Source organism: Bos taurus, chromosome 19, assembly GCF_002263795.3.
Source record: "Bos taurus isolate L1 Dominette 01449 registration number 42190680 breed Hereford chromosome 19, ARS-UCD2.0, whole genome shotgun sequence".
Lineage (NCBI taxonomy): Eukaryota > Metazoa > Chordata > Mammalia > Artiodactyla > Bovidae > Bos > Bos taurus.
Window position 1 is genome coordinate 47,680,888 of NC_037346.1, and position 8,321 is coordinate 47,689,208.

The 8,321-nt window shown below is 40.3% G+C and overlaps 1 protein-coding gene across 7 annotated transcripts in view; it reads left to right on the forward strand.

The window, feature by feature from the left end:
* TANC2 (tetratricopeptide repeat, ankyrin repeat and coiled-coil containing 2) overlaps positions 1 to 8,321 on the forward strand; it is a 363,973-nt gene that overhangs the window by 280,205 nt on the left and 75,447 nt on the right. The gene's annotated exons all lie outside the window — the stretch shown is intronic.

Consider the following 8,321-nt stretch of genomic DNA (forward strand, 5'->3'; position numbering starts at 1 on the left):
AGAAATAGAGAGAAAGTGAAGTTTCATCACTTAGATTGCAGACTTTTACATAAGCCCCTTGTTTCAGTCCTGCACCTGCTCCTTACCTACCCTGTGTCTGGTATCCCTAAGCCTGGATTCTCTTAGTTTCTTGAGTGAATATAATCCTCTTTCCTGTGGGTTTTGGGGAAGGTAGTCACCCAGCTGGGCAAGATGGGAGGGATATCTGGGGATCCAACTGCTCCTTCCATAAACGTCAAATAATGTCTGTGTTTTCAACTTCCCTCCTCACCCCTCTTCTTCCACAGTATCTGGTGCTTATAATTCCTGTGGTTTTATGAGGTTTGACAGATGAGTCAGCCTTATATCCTCAGCTAGCACTTGCTTCACCTTCTTCTGTTAAGCTATTTAATCCTACATTCATATTCCATCCTTATATATTATAATCAGAAATTAGATATTTCTCATCAACAGAGTTTGCATTTATGTTTCTTTTTTTTCCCCAAATCACTCTGTGATAATCTTTTATTTTGTGACAATTATTTATTTATTTGGCGGCATGGTGGGATCTTAGTTCCCTAAGCAGGGATTGAACGTGTTCCCCTCCCCCACCCCTGCAGCGGAAGCACAGAGCCTTAACCGCTGGACTGCCAGGGAAGTCTCCACATTTCTGTTTCTTATTCTCCTTATTTTGGAGGAATGCCGTCTCCAGTGTTTGAAGAAGTCTCTTGTCATGGTTAATTAGTAATGAGGAACAGGAAGGCATCTTCACTGTCATAAGCTTCTAATTTCTTCATAGAAATCCTGTCCAGGTATGAGCCAGAAATGGCATGTTTCCCCCAACTACATTTTCAGTTGTCCCCACTTAGGTACACACCCATTTACAAATGGGCTTCTGAAAACAGTTTGAGACTTCCCTCATTTCACTGCTAACTCAGTGCAACTTTAAAAGACATCTTTGTTTTTTCTTTTTTCTAAATATCCCGTGTAAGCTGACTCCAGCCTCTTCTTTAGAAAAAATCAGAATAAATGTCATCTAGAAATACACAAATGCTGAAGAGCTTTCATCATCACAGTCATTTATTTATTCATTTGGAATAGATGTTTGGAATACCTGTAATACAAGATTGACGCTAAAGCAGTGAACCAGACAAACACAGTCCCTGTTATCAGGTAGCCTACGTTTTTGTGGTGAGGGAAGGCCAATGAACAAACAAATACATGGTATATCGGATGGTGATGAGTGCTAGAAAGAAAGTCTTCACATGTTGTCACTTCTTAGTCTCTCATCAGGAGAAAAGTCCCAGGACTTCCCTGGCTATCCACCCATTAAGACTCTGCGCTTCTACTGCCGGGAACACAGGTTCAGTATCTGATTGGGGAAATAAGATCCCACATGCCTTGTGCTGCAGTCAAAAAGTTAGAAGAGAGAGAAAGAAAGAAATCCCAAGATTCCATATGTTCAATATTTGGAAAATGTTATTTATTTTTAGTAGGAAATTAGTAACTATATTTACTTGAAAACTGATCGTGTTTTAAATTCCATGGTTGTGCCTTCCTTAAGCACAAGATAAATCAATCTCTTTTGTACCTAGAAATGGGATATTTTTATGGGGTCACACAGAGTTGGACACGATTGATGCGACTTAGCAGCAGCAGCAGCAGCAAACCTTCTATAAGAAATGGCTCCTTAGATTAAAATTGAATGTTATCCGAGTAATTGTGCCACATTTCCAGTTCAAACACAGGTTTATGCTATAGAAGCATAGAGCAGAAGCCAGCGACCTTGCTTCTCATCTGTAACAAATGATGAGATCTTTTCGAATCAGTTAGTATCTTGATAATGCAAGCTATTAAATGAAAATTAAAAGTACCCTTGAAAAACTGCTTGATTTGATAGTTCTTAGTGTCAGTTCTTGTGTATCATTCATTATCGTCGCTATTTCATAGTATTCTTGAGGCTTCTTATGCTTCTTCCTAATTGAGAACATTGAGTTCTTGTCACAACTTTAGAGCAACTTTATTTATTGAAGAAACACTTTCCACTTGAAGTAACAGGTTTTGCTAGGTCTAGACCTCTTAATGTATTTCCAGTTAATATTATGTATTTCTTCTGAAGTATAGCTGAGGTGTGTGGAGATCTTGTTCAGAGCCTTTCCTAGGTGTGTGACTTAAGAACAACCATCACTTTTCCAGGGTTTCATTCTGTTATCTGTGTGGTCAGACATGTAGAATTCTCCAGACAGAGAGACTGACTTCTATTTACTGTGGGCATAATGCACATTGAGCTTAGTACTTTTTACATTATATTTGTTATTTCACTTCTTCATTCTTACCTTGAACCTCTGAGGTGGTCACTGTCATCCCCATTTTACAGATGAGGACACTGTGCTTCAGTGATAGTTAATTTTTACAGTGTCTTCCTATTAGTAAATAGCAGAGCTTGGATACAGAGTCAGTGTTCACCCCAATAAAGTGAGTCGTCTTCTTCCCATTTAACAGATACAGAAACTTACCTCATACTGAGGTTATGTAACTCACCAAGATAACTAGAACATGACTTGAAACCACGATTTAAACTGAGGCAGGCAGGCTCCAGAGTCCAGGCTTTTAACCACTGTAGCGCTCTCCAGTGCAACAGGAAGGATTTTTGTTTCGTGTTCTTATGGAAAAATCTGTCGATAATTGAAAGTGGCTTCAAAGCAAGAAACTTATAATGAAGGAGCACCTTCCAGAAATTTCACTGACCTCAAATTCTTCTTCAAAAAGTTTCCTTTTTCAAAAGTGACTAGACGCTTTTGTCACATTAGGTAAGTTGCCACTGGCTTAATCCTTAAGACTAAAAAGCTAATACCTCTTAAATAAGCTAATTAGAGAAACTAGCTAATTTTAATAAGTGTCACAGAGACACAAAAAGCAGAGGATTTTTCCCCCTAGGGAAATCTATGTAAGAAAAAAAACCTGAAATGTCATCCTTGCCAAGAGACGAGTTCTGTACTAAATCAGGATGATGTCAAGTGATCACGGTTCATTCCTGAGCTAGTTGCTGCTAGTGTTACAGGTATCAGCAAGGAAGCGATCCTGTCAGCAGTTCAGAAATGCCTGTTGAGCATAATAAGAGACTTAACCGCACATACACACACACACACACTCACAGGGAGAGAGGAAAACAAAAAATAACATCAGCGAAGTATGAGATTCAGAAAAAGAAAAACGGTATGAGATTTGGTTTGGGTTCCAATTGACTATTTTGAAGAGATTTACATTTTAGGAGAAATGTGATCCAAACTAAACAGCAAATAACCTATAGATGATGTTTTATAAAATGTGTCTAGGGTTTTTTTTTCCTCTAAAAATTAACATCAAAATTTTATAGTGAGACCCAGATGCATCCACACTCAGGATACTGAATATGGAAACAACCTTATTTATTCATTTCTCAGGGGGTTTTTTTGGTTTTTTTTTTTGTTTTTTTTTTTTGCTTTTTAATCTTGTCTCTTCCACTAGATGGGTCAGTATTTAAATTATTGTTCACCACTCTGTCACCAGCTCCTAACACAACGCCTAGCACAGAAGTATGTGTTAAATGAGTGAATAAATTGTAATCTGTTCTCTGTACTGAAGTCTGAGTAATCCTTCTAAAACAGATTTCTGTTCTTGCTACTTAAAATCTGTCAGTGGCTCCTCCTTGCCCTTGAATGGAATCCAAACTCCGTTCTTGAAACATGACTATTATCGTAAAGGACCTTTACATGCATGGGTGCTAAGTTGCTTCAGTTGTATTGGTGCGCAACCCCATGGTCTGTAGCTGGCCAGACTCCTCTGTCCATGGGATTCTCCAGGCAAGAAGACTAGAGTGGGTTGCCATGGCCTCTCCAGGAGATCTTCCTGACCCAGGGATCGAACCCAAGTCTCCTCTGTCTCCTGCATTGGCAGGCAGGTTCTTTACCACTAGCACCACCGGGGAAGCCCAGAGGGCCTTTACATTTTTTATCTAGCCCAGGGTTTCTCAGCCTCAACACCGTTGACATTTTGGGCCAGATAACTCTTGGTCTGCGGGCTGTCCTGTTTAGTGTACTGTGCTGAGTATCCCGGGCCTCTGCCCACTGTCCAGTGGTATCCTGCCACCCACAGTCATGTTGACCAAAACTGTCTCCAGACGTCACCAAATGTCCCCTGGGGAGCAGAGCCACCCCAGATGAAAGCCTCTGCTCTATCTATCTGCTCATATCTCCCGCCTCTCCCCACTCACTCGCATTCTAGCTTCATTGGAGGTGTAAAGCTGTGTCTTGCCTGAGGGGCGTCACACGTGCTGTCTTCCTCTGCCTGGGACACACCTGCCCCAATGCGCTTCTCATCATCCTTTAGATTTCAGCTTAAGTTTCACCTCTAAGGAGGCCTTTCCAGCTCTCCTTAGTTTCTTAGATGGCCCCAGCTTGTGTTACACCTGCATCTTGTATTTCCTATCTCACCATGCTTTTTCCCCAGTTCTATCGAGATTAACTGACATAGAATACTGTCTTAGTTAAAGATGTACAGCATAATGATTTGATATGTGTAGTTAGTTAATAGCCATCACCTCACATAGTTACAGAATTTTTGGTGTGATAACTTTTAAAGTCTACTCTCTTAAGTCATTTTCAACTATATAATGTAGGACCGTAAACTGTAGTCACCAGGTAGTACATTATGGTAATAATAATAATGTTGCAGATGGATACTGAAATTAGTGGGTAACAATTTGGGGAGGAACAGTATTTGCACTGACTCAAAGTATCTCCTCTAAGATATTTAACTATAAAGGGTAAGATAGTAGCTTTATAGTAAAGAAACCTGGCAGAAACCTTTACCTTAGCCAAGCAATCAAGGTCAGCACCACCAGGATCAGGACGCGTCACATCATGAACCCTGTGACATGATCCACTGAAAAGGACAAAACATTGTTTTTGTGGTATTCTTGCCAAAAAAAAAATCTCAACTGGAAAATGAGGAAAACATGAGAGGAACTCACACTGACTGATATTCAACAAAGTAACGGATCAGTACTCTTCAAAAGTGTCAAGGCCATGAAACACAAAGACTGAGGAGCTCTTACAGACTACAGGAGTCTAAGGAGAAATAACAACTGGATAGAATGCTGGAACAGAAAAAGGTCATGAGTGGAAAACTGACAGAATTTGAATACTGCCTCTAGTTCATAGTGTGTGCCAGTGTTATTTCCTGGTTTCAATAATTATGCTATGATTATGTAAGATGTTAAGGGAAGCTGGGTAAGGAATATACGGAAACTCACATCTTTTTGCAACATTTAAGTCTAAAATTAGCTCAAAATAAAAAGTTAAAAAAAAAAAATTCCTACTGCAAAAAAAAGAGCTCCAAGCTGGAAAATTACTGAGGCCAAACCCAAGTCTTGAGCTATTCCTAGCTGCCAGTCCCAGGATGAGAATTACAGCCATAGTTGAGGGAGAAAGGGCAAAATAAATGTTTTTACCCTGAGCCACAAGGTCACTAGACACAGGAAAATCCAAACTGAAGTATTGGAAGGGATGTGCCGAGTAGGAAATCAACCAGGTGGTAGTGAGAGAGTTCAAGAAAGAGTGATGAGAAAGAGATAGGGAATAAAAATATGAGAGCGTGAAGGAAGGTCAGTGGCAACATTAGAGTTTGCTGGGACCTCCCTGGTGGCCCCATGGTTAAGAGCCTGCTTTTCCGTGGCAGGGGCACGGATTCAATCCATGATTGAAATCCCCCATCCTGCATGCCATGTGGCATGACCCCGAAAAAAATTTTAAGTGATGCCAGTGACAGCTGATGTGAGAGTTGGACCATAAAGAAGGCTGAGCACCAAAGAATCGATGCTTTTAATTGTGGTGCTGGAGAAGACTTAAAGAGTCCCTTGGACAGAAAGAAGATCAAATCAGTCAATCCTAAGGGAAATCAACCCTGAATACTCATTGGAAGGACTGATGCTGAAGCTGAAGCTTCCTGTACTTTGGCCACCTGATGTGAAGAACTGACTCATCAGAAAGGACCCTGATGCTGGGAAATATTGAAGGCAGGAGGAGAAGAGGGCAGCAGAGGATGAAATGGTTGGATAGCATCACCACGTCCATCAAGTTGGTGATGCCATCCAGCCATCTCATTCTCTGTCGTCCCCTTCTCCTCCTGTCCTCAATCTTCCCCAACATCAGGGTCTTTTCTGATGAGTCAGTTGTTCACATCAGATGGCCAAAGTATTGGAGCTTCAGCTTCAGCATCAGTTCTTCCAATGAATATTCAGGATTGATTTCCTTTAGGGTTGACTGGTTTGATCTCCTTGCAGTCCAAAGGACTCTCAAGAGTCCTCTCCAACACTCCAGCTCAATTCTTGGCACTCAGCTCTCTTTATGGTCCAACTCTTATATCCATACATGACTACTGGAAAAACCATAGCTTTGACCAGATGGACCTTTGTTGGCAAAGTAATGTCTCTGCTTTTTCATATGCTATCTAAGTTGGTCATAGCTTTTCTTCCAAGGAGCAAGCGTCTTTAAATTTCATGACTGCAGTCACCATCTGCAGTGATTTTGGAGCCCAAGAAAATAAAGTCTGTCACTATTTCTACTGTTTCCCCGTCTATTTATCATGAAGTGATGGGACTGGATGTCATGATCTTTGTTTTTTGAATGTTGAGTTTTAAGCCAACTTTTTCACTCTCCTCTTTCACTTTCATCAAGAGGCTCTTTAATTCCTCCTCACTTTCTGTCATAAGGGTGATGTCATCTGAAGTTATTGATATTTCTCCCAACAAACTTGATTCCAGCTTGTGCTTCATCCAGCCCAGCATTTTGCACAATGTATTGTGCATATAGGGTAAATAAGCAGGGTGACAATATACAGCCTTGACATACTCCATTCCCAATTTGGAACCAGTCCAATTTTCCGTGTCCAGTTCTAACTGTTGCTTCTTGACCTGCATACAGGTTTCTCAGGAGGCAGGTAAGGTGGTCTGATATTGCAGTATTATTATTCCAGTAATACCAGTTGGTCTGGTATTACTGGAATAATAGTGACTGAATATAGGCCGTGGTCACTTCCTCAGAGCTGTAGGGAGTGATCTTTTGCCCTTCACTGAACACTAGCACAGTGAGAGACTGAAGGTAAAAAACTGTGTTTCCTATTCATGTATGTGGGAAAAGTTGTTGTAATGTCAACAGATAATTCGGGAGAAATACCAAGTGTTTTTGACAGATTATATGTACACTTACATACCGTCTAGCTGCCTGGAAATATCTAGTAAGTGACCTATTTTGAGTCAAAGTACAAATTTCATGAAGATGTTGAATGGTCTGTCTGCCTGAAGTCTGCAGAGGAGTTAAGATTTTATATTTGGAATGCCTAAAAATTTTTAAACTCAAAGAAACAAAGGCAGCCCCAGAAGGGGCAACTTTCTCAGTGATCTCTGTTAGGTGAAACTTCAGATAGCCAAGAGTGTAGATGATTTTTAATGAAACCAGGGCAAGAACCCTCTTCCTAAATTTTAAACTTTTTATCTTCACACTCGTATCCCATTACTTCAGGTAAAGGGTAAGTTATAGCTGATTTGCTCAGCTGTACTTTGCCTCGACATAGGAAATCAATTGAGATAAAATATGATGAAAGTTCATATTGATTCAGAGATTTGCTGTTTTCTTTTTATAAAGTGGAGATTTGTGTCCATGTGTACATAACCACTGACTTTCACTGTTCACTAAGAGGACAGATCAATTGCTGTCAAGTTTTCTTTTTGGGTTCCTTACCTTGTGTTTAAGATCAGTAATAAAGCAGTGATCAATCTATCTACAAAAGAGAGTGGAGATTTCTAAGTATACCTCCTCATTTCCATTTCCACACTATGCTCAGACATCATTGCTTCACTTACAAGCAATCCCTGTCCTCAGCTTTCCAGGTGTAGTAACATTTCCTGTGTTGTTCATTTTTTTTTTAATGTTAATGAGAAGGATTTCAGATATTTTTTAAAAAGTGATATTTCCAGCATTTGTTAAAGAGCTAGAATGACCATACCTACAGGTTAGGAGTCATTTCAAAGCAGAACACTTTCGTGGATGATTCTGTTCTTTGAGAGCTGGGGTCCCAGTAGTATATCTGTGCATGCTCTTAGGGCAAATTTCAAATGCCTGACGCACAAAGGCAGTAGCTGAAAAGAAGAAAGTGTACAGAACCTTGATGATGACCGTGATAATGATGGAGAGGAAGAGGAGAAGACATTGCTGGTGGTGGTGGTGGCAGCATCAGCTAACATGACTGCATTATGTTTTGAGCACCATGTCAAGTGTGGTCTGTACATTCAGGCTAAATCTCCC